This window comes from Oreochromis niloticus, linkage group LG5 (assembly GCF_001858045.2).
Source record: "Oreochromis niloticus isolate F11D_XX linkage group LG5, O_niloticus_UMD_NMBU, whole genome shotgun sequence".
NCBI classification, from domain to species: Eukaryota; Metazoa; Chordata; class Actinopteri; order Cichliformes; family Cichlidae; genus Oreochromis; species Oreochromis niloticus.
In genome coordinates, this window is record NC_031970.2 from 13,763,413 (window position 1) to 13,778,800 (window position 15,388).

Genomic DNA, 15,388 nt, shown 5'->3' on the forward strand with positions numbered 1-15,388 from the left:
CCTCCGCCACTTGGCTGCGCCTAGAAATCCTGTTCATAAAAATTATGAACAGAATCGGTGATAAAGGGCAGCCCTGGCGGAGCCCATCACCCACCGGAAACGAGTCCGACTTATTGCCGGCAATGCGAACCAAACTCTTACAACGGTTGTATAGGGATCGAATGGCCCGTAGCAGTGGGCCAGACACCCCATACTCCCGCAACACCTCCCACAGGACACCCCGAGGGACACGGTCGAATGCCTTCTCCAAGTCCACAAAACACATGTAGACTGGTTGGGCAAACTCCCATGCACCCTCAAGTATCCTCGAGAGGATAAAGAGCTGGTCCAGTGTTCCGCGACCAGGACGAAAACCGCATTGTTCCTCCTGTATCCGAGGTTCGACTAACGGACGAACTCTCCTTTCCAGCACCCTGGCATAGACTTTCCCAGGGAGGCTGAGGAGTGTGATCCCCCTGTAGTTGGAACACACCCTCCGGTCTCCCTTCTTAAAGATGGGGACCACCACCCCGGTCTGCCAGTCCAGGGGTACTGCCCCTGATCTCCACGCAACATTGTAGAGGCGTGTCAACCAGGACAGCCCTACAACATCCAGAGCCTTCAGGAACTCGGGGCGGACCTCATCAACACCAGGGGCTCTGCCACCGAGGAGTTGTTTAACTGCCTCAGTGACCTCGACCCCAGAAATTGGCGGGTCATTCCCCTCATCCCCAGACTCTGCTTCCTCCTCGGAAGACGTGTCAGTGGGATTAAGGAGGTCCTCGAAGTATTCCTTCCACCGTCTGACAATTTTCTCAGTCGACGTCAGCAGCGCACCGCCAGCACTATACACAGTGCAGGTAGAGCACCGCTTTCCCCTCCTGAGACGCCTGACGGTTTGCCAGAATCTCTTCGAGGCAGTCCGAAAGTCTTTTTCCATGGTCTCTCCGAACTCCTCCCACACCCGAGTTTTTGCTTCAGCCACTGCCCGAGCCGCATTCCGCTTGGCCTGTCGATACCTGTCAGCTGCCTCTGGAGTCCCACAGGCTAACCAAGCCCTTCACCTCTGGTGTCCACCATTTGGTTCGGGGATTACCACCACGGCAGGCACCAACCACCTTGCGGCCGCAGCTCAATGCAGCAGCTTCGGCAATGGAGACGCTGAACATGGTCCATTCGGACTCAATATCCCCAGTCTCCCTCGGAATGTTGTTGAAGCTCTGCCGGAGGTGTGCGTTGAAGATCTCGCGGACTGGGGCCTCTGCTAGACGTTCCCAGCACACCCTCACTACGCGTTTAGGTGCACCGGGTCTGTCCAGCGTCCTCCCCCGCCACCTGATCCAACTCACCACCAGGTGGTGATCAGTTGACAGCTCAGCCCCTCTCTTTACCCGAGTGTCCAGAACATATGGTCGCAGGTCTGGTGATACGATTACAAAATCGATCATCGACCTGCGGCCTAGAGCATCCTGGTGCCACGTGCACTTATGGACACTCTTATGTTCGAACAAGGTGTTCGTTATGGCCAAACTGTGATTTGCACAGAAGTCCAATAACAAAACACCACTCGGGTTCAGATCAGGGAGGCCGCTCCTCCCAATCACGCCCCTCCAGGTCTCGCTGTCGTTACCCACGTGAGCATTGAAGTCTCCCAGTAGGACAACAGAGTCTCCAGGTGGGGCACCTTCCAGCACCCCCCCAGGGACTCTAAGAAGGCTGGGTACTCTGAACTGCCACTCGGCGCATAAGCACAGATGACAGTCAGGACCCGTTCCCCGACCCTGAGGCGCAGGGAACAAACCCTCTCATCCACCGGGAAAAACCCCAACGTACCGGCAGCAAGCCGGGGGATATTAAAATACCCACCCCAGCCCGCCGCCTCTCACCAGGGGCAACTCCAGACTGAGACAGAGTCCAGCCCCTCTCCAGGAGACTAGTTCCAGATTTAACCTAGCATTCCCTGTAGGAATGCTAGGTTAAATCAGTCATTATTGTCTAAGAACCAATGATGTCTGTACCAAATTTTATTCCAAACCTGAATCTGAATTTTGAAGAGATGCTTCAATGTTAGACTGAGATAGCTCCGACAAAGTTTTTAAAATATGGAGAAAATATTGGTAAAAGGGAAAGCAAGATGTAATAAGCTGATTAAGAAGAATACTTTAATAGTATTAATCACAAGAAAACAAGAACAGACGTGGAAAAAAAAAGGGAACTTCAACTGTGAACTCATCCAGAAACTCCAGAGGTAGGTCTCACTATCAAATATTAACTGTGATATTTAATATTTAATGGAGAAAATCAGAAAAGCTTCATACACACTCACAGACACAGGCACCCATACACTTTCTTCTAATGCATATGCTCAGTTCCACATTTTCGAGGTTATAGACCTAATTCTAGAACCAGAGCAGAGATGTGCTGAAATCATCGAGATTCAGCTGTAAATTACACCTAACAATGTTTATGCGGCTAAAGATGGCTGGATCAGTCGCAGCTGTTGTACAGTTTTAAGTTATTCCTAGTTTACAATAATATAGCCACCTTTTTCCCAGCTACTGTTACTATTTATTTAAAAGTATCCATGCCTTCTCCTTCTCCTTCTTATTATTATTATTATTATTATTATTATTATTATTATTATTATTATTATTATTATTATTATTATTATTACCTTAAAATTTTATCTGTTTATTATTATACTCCATTCATAACATACATGGAATGCTAAATGAAACATTGAGTTACATGAGTCTTTAAGACATGCCATGGCTGGAATCTGATCCAGTGTCACTGCCAGCCATCGCAGTGGTGTGTGTATGCACAAACTCAGTCTTTCGGGATGTGAAGCGTACCTCTGCTCAGGAGACTTGTCATCTGCAAAGATTCCATCCTCACTAGAAATCGGTGCCTAATCTCATCAGAAACCTGATGGCAGAAGCATATCGCAGAGCTGCATGCAGAACTGGATAGAGTGGGACATGTAAGGACGGTGGGTATGTGAAATAGAGATTAAAAAAAAATTACACCTTGCAATGAAATGCTCTTACACCTCCTTTCCCACGTGTCTGCATTCTATCCAAAATGATTAGAATTTTGAGACTGCTGCCACCAGAAAACAAAGGAGAAACTGGCATATAATGAAGAGACTTTTTTGGGGGTGAAATACGTACTGTAGTTAGAAAATGTTTTAATTTTGATTCAGTTATGAATGTCCAAACCTTTAGCACACATGCAGTTGCTTTTTTAAGCAGTGAAATATGATTTATGTTATAATCCCTAAGAATTCAATTATGGGCAGGACTTTGAGCAAAAAATAATTTGTCCCTGTATGTAGTAGCAGACATACTTTGAATTTGGATTATGTACCCACGCACAAGAAAAGCAGTGAGAAACAGCACATTGAATGATGTGATGTGAAAACTAGTAGACTAACTCTAGGATTGCAATCTTGGAGTGCATTGCTAACTAACTATTCTTAAAATGAATAATATAACAAAATGATTACATGAAGGAGATACTGATATAACATAGCAGTTTCCAACCCTCTATAAGTGTTTAGAAGTGATAATCCCAGCTTCTATAGCTCAGAAAGCAAAAGTTTCCAGTTACTTGAGATTACTCATTACTTGAGATCATTTTCAGCTGTGCAAAAATATGTTGTCTTCTTTATTGTAGTTTTTGTTTCATAAAGTATAGGATTTTTCAATGGATGAAATATCTGGACTTTAGTCTTTGTTGTTTTATTTCTTGTTGTCGAGCGTTCACTCATATTTCCAGATGTTAAAAAGTGTCCCTGAGCCCATGCAGTGATTTTTACTAGATGTCTGTTATTATTGCGTACCCCTAGTTTGAATGGATGTGATCCTTGGGCCATTTCGTCTTATTTTTCAACCTTGTCCCTGCCCTGCAGAGATTTTGCAATAATTATTTTAATGATATATAATCTACTGTAGATGCTGAAGTCTATAAACAAACATAGTCATTCACAAAGCTATTTACTTTGTGAATAACAGGGTGGACAAATAATCCAACAATGTTGTCTTAATGTGTGTGGATGCATACTCAAACACAGACTCTGAGTACAGGATTGATGTAGAAAAAGTTAAACTTTATTTAGGTGCAGCAGTTGCCCCAACAGCAGCAGATCACAAAGTCCGAGTATCTAAACAGAAAATATGACAGGGACTTTAATAGGAACACGATGGGACAACTTCAGATGGTACAGCACAGAAAAGAACACCAGAGGAACACAGCTGAAACTAATCACAGAAAACAGGACAAGTAAAGTAAAACTAAATACAAAGCACAAAAGACAAACCGATACAAAAGTAAAACATTTTTTTAATGTATAGGTTTTAAATAATTTCCCCAATCATTGTAATGTTTTTATTAACATCTTTAAAGAGGTCCGGAGAGGTTTCTTCAACCTTCCTGCATCGCCTTTCCTTTCAGTTTCTTCTCCAACCCTTCAGTTCTTTTCCTTCCATTTCTTTAAACCGTTCTCTTCTCAACCCCATCATCTCCCACTGACGCTGCCATTTCAAATTCCTTCCTGATTTTTAGTTCTCTTTTCTAGCTTCCTTTTTTCCTCCCATACTTCCTCTCATTTCTTCTTATCCCAATCCATCCCCTTTCCTCCGCAGATTTTCTGCCACGGGAGACCACAGGAGCTAATCCCAAAAAGCTGTTTTGCATTGCAGGAAAGAAGCAGCAGGCCTCCTCCTCAAAACCGACACACAACCACCAACCTCACAGCATCTCTTCTTTTTTCTTCACTACTGTTTGATTACATACTTCTTTCTCATTAAATGCACAAATAAAATAAAAACAAAAACAAAACAAAAGAAAAAACACAAACTCTTTGAATGCTTTACATTTTTGAAGAGCTGTTTTAGTGTAGACCACTGATTTTGATAAAGTCACTCCTCGCGATGTCAAGCATATATGAACGAGTGGTTGGAGAAGAAAACTCAAGCCAAGAGCTATACTGGACACTTATAATAAATGGATGATGCTTTCCAATTCTAGCTGCCCATTCTTCTCAATCATCTTAGGATCCCTTTTCCTATTTTAACTGCAACAGCCCAGTTGCAAATTTGCCCATTTTCTTCACAAAATTATCAGCAGCAGACAAAAGAAAGCAAAGTCCAATTTTTGGATTATCTTAAATTTCATGTATTAATACTCTTTGTTATGACCCCCTCTGCTAGGTGACAGGAGGGGAGTAACATACATAAGCCCCCACGAGAAAACTGAGTAAACCAGGTTTAACAAACAAAGTTCAAAAGAGGCAGACGAGGAGGCCACTGGATGTTCACTTCTGAGCAGCAGTCCCCTTAGTGTGAAGGATCTTCAGCCTTTTATACCCACAGGTGCACACAATCAGCCAGTCATTTCCTCTTGGAGTGTCATGGGATCTCCAGGCAGCCAGTCGTCTGCGTGGTCTGGCACACTTCAATCTGCATAGAAGAGGGCTGGCATGGGTCTCCCAGTAACCAATCACCCACAAGTCCTAGCACACTTGGATTTGCATAAATATAAAAAGGCATTCTCACTCCCAAGGCTCAGGGACGTAACACTCTTAAAAAGAAATATTAAAAGTTTATTTAAAGAGACCAAACCTGCCTCTGATTCTGGAGATGGAAATAAAGAGAAATGCTGGCAGACGAGATTAATTATTATGTATGATGGCTTGTGGAGAACTCTTTGGTATCACAGTGAAATTTGCTGGGTACTTTTCCTCATGCTGATTTAATGTTGTCAAGCGGCATATTCAAACCAAAAGTGCTATATTTTCCATAGGCTAACCATTTAACAATTAACCCAAAAACTAACCAAGTAATTTTCTGGTTTCTAAACCTAATCATTGCATCACAGCAGAACATTTGTGCCCAGCAAAAGTGACTGATGAAAAATTGTCATAGAATATAAAGAATTAGCATTTATGAGAAAGGGTTGCAACAATTTTACTTCATGGAGAAGCCAAGACTGCCATGATGTTGGGCTCCCAGTAAGTCTATTCAATTTAATTCAATTAAATTCAGTATATATAGCACCAAATCACAAAATCAACTGAAAGTACCTTATATTGTAACGTAAAGCCTCTACAACAGTACAAAGAAAAACCCAACAATTACACTTCCTCTGTGAGCAGGCACTTGGTGACAGTGGGAAGGAAAAACTCTATTTTAACAGGAAGAAAGCTCCAGCAGAACCAGGGTCAGGGAGGGGTGGCCATCTGCTGCTACTGGTTGGGGGAGAGGGGAAGAAGACAGAACAAAAGACACAGAGTCAGAGATTAATATTAACTAATGATTAAAGAGAGAGTGCAGAGAATGGAAAAAAAGGTGAGTGCAGAAGAAACATTCATGGGAGTCCTCATGGGAAGCGTCCAGCAGCCAAGGCCTATTGCAGTGTGACTAAGGGAGGGTTCAGGGTCACCTGATCCAGTCCTAACTATAAGGGTGGTCAAAAAGGAAAGTTTTAGGCCCAATTTTAAAAGTAGAGATGGCTCCAAACTGGGAGCTGGTTCCACAGAAGAGGGCCCTGAAAGCTGAAGGCTTTTCTATTTAAGGCCATTCTATTTTAACTACCCTAGAAACCACAAGGAAGCCTGAGAGTGAAGTACTCTATTAGGGTCTTATAGTACTGTGAGGTCTTTAAGATAAGATGGGGCCTGATTATTCAAGATCTTTCTTCCTGTTTTATTTTTTTTAGTCAGTTTACACTGTTGGCATTTTTACTTCTTTTTCTTTATTAGTTTTCTCTCCTTCATGATTGCTCCACCAATATTAGTGTCACTTGTTTCCATTTAAACCATCACTCTCACTGAAAATGACTCCACTTGTTCACTTCCACTTGTCATGTTGCACTGTTCCTCCGACAGTAAAGTCACCCAGGCCTTTCTTATATTTCTAGTCTTCTTTGTTTTGCTCATGTTTTTCTTGTTTTTATCCCTTGCATGTTTATTTCTTTGTATGTGACCATCGGGGTGTTTTATGGACCTTGACTTTGGCCTGCTTCTCATTGGAACTGTTTATCATCACTGTGTATGACTATCACCAGTTTTTAGTAGCAAAGGCTGAATTATGGTCTTTTATGTGTATCTTGTGTTTGAATTCTCTTCCTCTACTGACTGTCATAATAACACTTTGACATGGAGAGACACACTTTTCTAGAGAGTTTCAACAACGATTGTAAATATGTCCAGAAACATTGAAGATCAACATACCTTGACACAGCTTTGTGAGCCCTGAGCAGTAAGAAAAGGGCAAGCACCCCTCACTAAAATGTCGCACCCTCTCTGTGGTGAATATGCCTCAAAATCTTTACCTTCTAACTCTGTTGAACAAAACCAGGTGATATGAGGTGTGTGTTGCTTATAAATTGTGTTGCTTTGATTCTTGTGGGTATTGTTATCAATTTTTTTTTGAGATAACATAAATAACATCTGTGTAATAGTGATGCATGCTAACTTAACCATGACACATGCTAACACTAAGTTAGCGAAGAACCCAGAGTGGTGTTAAAGCGGAGTAAATTCATTTAAACGCATGTTGTCTTTGATATGCTGCTTAGCGATGGCGGTGGCTCTCAAAGCGGACCCAATGAGAATGAACAAGAAATTGAATTGATAAGTGATACTACTCATGGAATCTGAATCATTAGACTCTTATCAGTTCCGATCCCTATTCTGACAGAACAGCACCATTTTATTCCCTGGCACAAGAAAATGCTGAAATTGGGAGGGTGTAAAAGATAGAGGAAACAAGAAATTAAGCAAATATTAGTAGGATGATGAATGCAGACTGGACAATAATTTAGAGGACATGGAAAAATAGTAGAACACTGACTATGGAGGATCGTTTTGAGATGAAAAAATGCTAAGACAAAGAAAATTAAATAAATAAGGAGATGATAATAAAAGTTAAGATCAGGTAGAAGAGGTAATGATGAGGAAAAAAAAAGTAGAAAAACAGACAGTGAGAAAATCAGAAGAGGAAAAAAAATGAGACAAGAATAACCATGTGGGAGATGTGATCAGGTAAATTAAGAATAGTGATGCTGGGTAGGAGAAAAAAACAAACAAGATAGACAAAGGATAAGAAAAATTGGCAGAGATGAGATCTGGGGAGAAGAAAAGAAGAAGGAAATAGAGAAAGTCTGAGGAGAAATGAAGAGTAGGGAGGCATGAGAAGAAGCAGAGGAGATACAGGAGGACTGAAGGAGAGTGTATGGCAAATACAATGGATTTGGATGGCAGAGTTAGAGACCTCCAAATCCCCTAAAGAAAACAAAACACAGTGAGGCTGAGAAAGACAGAGCCCTGCATGAGGGGAGATAGAGGTAAACCACAGTGGATTCCACTCGCAGCCAGAACCAGCCTACATTTTCTGCACTCTTTCTGGCCCCCAAACCAACAACATATCCAATATTGCTTCCAAAAGCACACACCATGCAGCCACTGTGCAATCCAAATTCCAAAGGCATGTAATTATAAGAGTTAAATTGGGAGCAGGAACTGTTGCACGTTGTACAGGCGGGTACTTATTTCAAAATGCCAAATTGCCTCATGTTGTAAAGCTGCAAAGCAGATTTTTGCAGAGCTCATTTCCATTACTGCTTGTGAAATCCAAGAAGACAAACACATTGAGTATATTTCAGCTTATAATTCAATGTTATTATGAGCTTAAGGATAATTTTGGTTTATTTCAGTCTGGCACAACACATAAGCGTGGCTACTGTGTCAATATGGGTTGTGCTTCGCACTTACTAATTCAAATATAAATAAAAGGACCCCCCTAAAACAACATATGCAAGCAGCAGAAGATTCACAAAATTTATTTAATTTATTGTTTTAGAAATGTTCACAATGGACTGCAAAGAGTGTTAATGTTATATTAAGGTCAACCTGCATACTCTTTACATGTAGCTCTATGGATAGTGCATGTCATGTAAAAATAAAGTGCCTCCATGTTGCAGCATTTCCAAGATGCAGACAGATCCCTCTTGCTACTTGTACACAGGTACTAAAATCTCTAAAAAAAATTTCTCAGTCTTATTGTTTGACAGCTTATCTTTGGCAGACATTATTTTTTGATTCAGCTGATTTTGTTGAGCTGCAACACTCTCCCTTGATACTCATGAATGTTACAAATTCATTTGTTGTAATTACACAGCTGGAATCAGTCCCCCATCTCTGACATCTATTTTTTTCTCTCTCTGCAGCAGATTTTTAATCCTCACTGTAGACAACAGTGACAGCAGGAATACTATCACTTGTGTGAAACAGTCTATTAATTGAAAGCTACATATATTGCATATTCTTGTTGTTTAAATTTGTAAAAGAAAAGAAAAAGTGGAAAAAACATTCATACACACGTGTCAGCAAGACAGTGCTAAACTACATATTGCATCTATTAGAACAGCATGTCTTCAGAGTAGATGAAAGTGGGTGCTGAACTGGCTTGCCCATGGTATAGCCTTTCACCAATTCAAAACACTCGGCATATCATAAAACTAAAAATATGACAAAGAACCAAGACTGTTGTGGAGCTAGAACCCTATATAAAACAAAAACAAGATATTTCTCTTCTAAAAAGTCCAGCAACTGATCGTCCCCAGACATTTATAAAATGAAGTTTATGTGTAAGTTCAATAAGGAAAATCTGTAATCACAAATTTGCCTTCTTCCCAGGTGGCTAATCTAGTCCATTACAGTACTTCCACTTTCCCACACTGTCAAGCTCATTGCTGACATCACTTGTCTAGTCCAGTCATTTTTCTGCCTGCTTTTCTGCCTCAACTTTGTGCACTTCAAATCTCACAGCACATCTGTTATTCTCCCTTGCAGACACCTTTGTGCAACCCACCTCCTCCCCATTTCCACCTCTCCCATGTTACTCTCCTTCATTTCCTTCTAATGAGCTCTTCTTATTGAACTGTTGTTAAAAAGGGACGCTACATAATGGTAAACATGGCCTTGTCCCAACTTTATTTGATACTTTTTTCTGCTGCCATCAAATTCAAAATGACCTTTTTTCTGTTTTTTTTCTTAAAATAATACATTCAGACCAACACGGTGATATGGTGGTTAGTGCTGCTGCCTTAGAGCAAAAAGGTAGCGGCAAGAATGGATTTGAATCTATACAATTCTATATAATTTTCTGTATTTTCTCTTCATGAACTCTGGCTTCTTCAGTCCAAAGAGATGCAGTTAGTGGGGTAAGATTAATTCAGTGGTTTCCAAACTTTTTTTTGCTAGGCCCCCCTTTGTTTTACAAGAAAATCATGTACCCCCTCCCGCACAAACACACCCTCCAACCATACACACCCATATTTTGTTTTCAAACTCCATTGCAGTTTTTTCCACACCTCAAACCTTTTGCAAACAATTAAACAAATAAAACTGGAATATATTACAGGTTGCAATTAAATAAACCACTACCTCTTTAAAAAAGACAGAAAAACAAACCATCTTTAATTATTTTACCTATAGTTGGGGGGTTTTTTGGGAGGGGGGTTGTTTTTTTGTTTTTTACTGTGTAAGAATATTCAACACTGCTATCAATACATTTTTCAAAAATGTCTCTCTGTGCATAATGGGTTTAAAAACATAAACAACTGTGGGATACTGTTTGTCCGTGATTTGAACCGGGGGAACAAATTGTGGCAGGATCAGTGTTCTATCAAGATAGGTATCCCCAACAAAATTTGTTCCCCCTGCGTTGCGAGCATTCGGTGGAGTTCGGATCCAGTTTACTCCGCCTCCATTACAGACAATTAGATGTGGAAGTAGTGATGTTTTAGTTTTGTGAAAAAGTGAAAAATGAGTGTCGTTACATTTCCATTCAGTTTGAGGGTTACAATGGAAAATTGGTATGACAGCTGTTGTGCAGGTGAAGACAAAGGCAAGATATGCGTCATCATATGTTCTAGTCTTTGGCTTGGAAGCATATCTGGCGATGCTTCAACCTCTGCTTTGCGTTTGTGTGGGAGCCCCATGAAAAAAACCTCTCCATTATGCTAGCAGTGTCCAAGCATTCTTTTTTTTTTTTTTTTTTACATTCATGCAGCACTCCCCCTGCAATGGCTCTGTGCCTCCCACTTTGGGAACCACTGGATTAATTAATGATTCTAAATTGCCCGTAAGTGTGAGTCTGAATTATTTTCTTTATCTCTGTGTCAGCCCTGCAACAGGCTGGCTAGCTCTCCAGAGTGTACTGACGGATGAATGATACACTCCCTTAAGGTAAAAACTTGATATGCTTTCTATATTTTATTGTAAGGTTACCTACCTTTTGGGAATTCAGATTGTAAACACAATGACATGGTAAAGTGGGTTAATTGTAATCTGCTAACTTACCAAGATGTTATATTTTTGGTTATATTTTTGTTGTCAGCTGATTCAAATTAAGCCTATCCCAGCTGCAACTTGAAGGAGGATTAATCAGTAAGAGCAACTGAAAACACCAGCCTAGACAGATAGATAGATCTATGTAAGTATGCATATAAATTACCATAAGATTTTTAATCAAGAGACATATAAAGCCATACTTTAAAAAAAAGTGCAATCTAGAGGTGGAAATATGTTAATACTCTACACAGATATACACATGCATGAACACTCACTAATACACACTTGGCTTAGAGCAAATCTCATACATATGAAGGAGTGTTGGCATGAGCAGCCCTGTGGGAAAATGTTAGCTCCTTATGCCCATGTCTCATTCTGATCCCCCAGAGTGCAGAAACAACTAACTGGTGGCAGTACATACACACATGCATGTGTGCATGCAAAGAGAGCGAGAGAGAGAAAACAACAACAACAACAACAACAACAACAACAACAGACAGAGAACAGTAAGAGAGGAGTACAATCCTTAAGATGACCTAATGCCTAATTTCTACATCAACTATAAAGAAAACAGATACACGTGTACATGTGTGCACAAGCACAGGCAAAAGTGGCTAAGTCACTAAAGTCCTGGGACCATTATTGAGAAGTCTTGGTGTTTTGATGGGTCAGCACCCATCAGCCTTTTTCTGGTAGGGTTTGCATCAACACTAGTAACAGGTTTTCAGACAATATCTTGCAGTGCAAGTATTGTGGAAAAGGAGTGCCTGGCCAACCATTACCTCGAGGGCCACCCTTTCACTCTCAGATCACGCCCCACTGCAGTGACTCCAACATATGAAGGATGCCAACACCTAGATCACCCATTGGTATCTGACTCTCCAGCCTTTTAAGGTCAAGGTGTTCCATAGGCCCGATGCGCAGATGGTTGTGGCTGATTTCCTCTCCTTGGGTGCAAGGGGTGTGATTTGCGGCTCAGCTGCAGGGGAGCAGTGGGTTCAGGGTGTGGTGTTAGGTGAGGCTGACCCACACACCTGACCTCCATCATCTAATCATGCCTTCCTTATTTGAGTAGCCGTGTGTGATATAACAATATAAAATATGATGCAAAAATTATTAAATATGAAACTGCATAGACATGTCTTCCAGAATGTGAGATAGGCAGTTCTATGATATTAACAGAACACTGTAGCAATTGTTCTTTTAACAAAAGCCTTGTTTTAAGATTGCTAACAATATCTATAAATGGTCATTCCAACAACAAAGAAATATTATGCATTAAGCTGAGTTGGTGGTGATGTGATCGGCTGAGGGAAAAAAAAGGTTCTGACACAGCTGGCAGACTTGTGGACTGGCGTGATGACTATTTTATTTTCTTGTTTCTTTTTTGTAAATCAAAGGAATGTGAAAACTGTGAATCAATAAATCAATCATCCATCCATCCGCTTCCGCTTATCCTTTTCAGGGTCGCGGGGGCGCTGGAGCCTATCCCAGCTGTCATAGGGCGAGAGGCGGGGTGCACCCTGGACAGGTCACCAGTCTGTCACTGGGCTAACACACAGGGACAGACAACCACTCGTGCTCACATTCACTCCTGCATTCACACCTATGGGCAATTTGGATTAATCAATTAACCTATCCCCACAAACTGCATGTCTTTGGACAGTGGGAGGAAGCCGGAGTACCCAGAGGGAACCCACGCAAACACGGGGAGAACATGCAAACTCCACACAGAAAGACCCCGGCCTGATGGTGGAATTGAACTCAGGACCTTTTGCTGTGCGGCAACAGTGCTAAAATAAGACAGCTGGGATAAATCAATCAACCAATATAAAATCATGCTGAAAACCTGGCAAGAGGATGAAAAATTGGTAGAAAAGAAAAAATTGGGGTAGAAGAGGAACCATGCAACCATGCAAGCTAATAAAGAGAACGTAATGCCATGTTTCTGTGTACCCTAGTAACATCGCAACAAAAATGAGTAAAACACACCAAAACACAACTTTTATTGGAAAAACACTTCCATACAAGTGATGAAACTATACAAAGAATATAAAAAATAATGCTTATTTGTTTTGATAAGTTAAAAACAAATGACAGCCAATTAAAACACAGCAGGCAAACATCTCATGCAGAGCAGGGCAAACCCGCCCCCTCCCACAAAAGAACAGTGTTTTAATCTCTACTAACCTCAAGAGACTATTCTATGTCCCTAAACTGTTATATAAAAAACATCATCATACAACCGTGTTACATCTTTTAACACTGAGACAACAGCAGAGAGACTACTGCTGTTGCAGTGTGGAATATTAAAGAAAGCCATTGCTTTCACTGGTGGGTGAGGCAACTGCACACACTTAATCATGGAGTCCCAAAAAGGCTTAAAAAGATTCTCAGGCAAGTAGAAAATATAAAAGTACACAGTCTATATAGTATGTCTAATTATGTTTATGTTAATTAAACAGAATGAGAAGTGTGTAAAGCTATATACCCTAATGATACCCTAAAAAAAACACACACTAAAGGATTATACCCTAAAAGATTATAAAAATGAAATCAGGTTGTGGAGGGTTAAGCTGAGCATACTTTGATTTTCTTGTAATTTCCTGAGCTACACATAGACAGTGTTTTCTGGTGATTTCTTGATTAATTTGGTTAATGCGATAAGTGTCATTGCAAAACATTAACTCACTGTAACATGCTGACTGTTCCGAGGAACCTGACACAACATATCCCACACACAAAGTTTTTGTTGACAATGTGAGATTCCCTTTATTCACAATGGGGTTCACACATATATTCACTCTTTCAGTCCATCATATCTACCCGCTCTGCTTCCATAGCACTCCAGGTCCCAGCGTGCTACTGAAATAGGGGAGGCATGATTAGACAACAAGCACCAGCTGAGTTAACCAACCCCCTGACACAACTGCCTGAACCACTGCACCACCCCTCCCCTGCAGCCAAGCCACAGACCCCACTTTGCCACGCTCACCCTTGTGCAGTTTTATACTTGTTCTGTGGGACCGGTTATGCGATCATATTCTTCTGTCTATTTATTCGTTGTTAGAATGTGCTGATTGCAGCTTAATTATTTTCTTTTTAAGTTGAATATCAAAAGAAAGGGTCGCTTTGAATTTGAATCGGGGTAAAATGTTTTTGCTCATTTTGTACTGTTTAGCAAGAATGTCAGTGTCTGCCAGGTGGAGTGGTTTCTTTTTAATGAGACAGCTGAGGCAACTATCAATTCTTTTTTACAGTTTTGTTAGACATTGAACTGAAAAGACTTTTTATTGCCTCAGCTTGACCTGACAAATGTTTCCACAAAATATTACTCAGTTATCAAAATGTGTCAGCACAACAATTTTGTGTACATTGTCTACCGAACCAATATTTAAACAGTTGCAAGATTTTTTTGTTTACAACAGTTGATCCCACCTAAAATTTAGGTGTCCATTTAACATTCTGCGGTTGCTTCAGGAGGACAAAGAAAATTTACCTTAGCATCTTAGCAAATACTTCTGGAGAGAGTAAAATGAAGAGCAAATACAAATGACCTTAGTTTAAATTAAAATGCAACATTAAATTGCTTCATATGCCTTCCCTAAACAACAAAATTTATTTAAAGGGAAAAAAGTTGCCATAATGTGATTATGGCCGTACAACATCAGCAACACAAGTAAACATAGGAATAACTCTTCTCATCCTGAATTAATTATATTGCTGAAAGTGGTAAAGGTGAGGGTCATAACCTCTGCTGTCTTCTGCCTTTTTACTAAGCTAATAATGTCCATATAACACAAATACACAGTAAGCAAAGTTACACATACTCATACACACTTGTGCACAGAAGCCTAACATCTTTTCCACCCGGCATGCAATTCCAGAGTTATAGAAACAAATCTGGTGGAGAAGTTTTTCTTTACTCATGTTTTTACAGATGTTACTCACACAACACACATCTTCATCTGTGTGTCTGTGTGTGCCAACAGCAATTCTTGCTGGCAGTGTTTCTCAGGGTCAGAGCAGCAGTATACTGTGACCTCTAAC